Genomic DNA, 216 nt, shown 5'->3' on the forward strand with positions numbered 1-216 from the left:
CTGCCGGGCTGCCCAGAGGATGGTGCTGCTGCTCTCATCACCTGTGATACAATGAAAACAATAACCCATGGTTTGAACGATCTACCTCATTCCCCCTTCCTGTCCTTCTTTAAACCCCCACCCCTCTGTAAGTCTGCAGTGCTCACAGAACCATGGAATGGTTTGTGTTGGAAGGGACCTCAAAGCTCATCCAGCTTCAACACCCTGCAGGGAAAA

Source organism: Nestor notabilis, unplaced genomic scaffold (genome assembly GCF_000696875.1).
Source record: "Nestor notabilis isolate BGI_N333 unplaced genomic scaffold, ASM69687v1 scaffold21400, whole genome shotgun sequence".
Lineage (NCBI taxonomy): Eukaryota > Metazoa > Chordata > Aves > Psittaciformes > Psittacidae > Nestor > Nestor notabilis.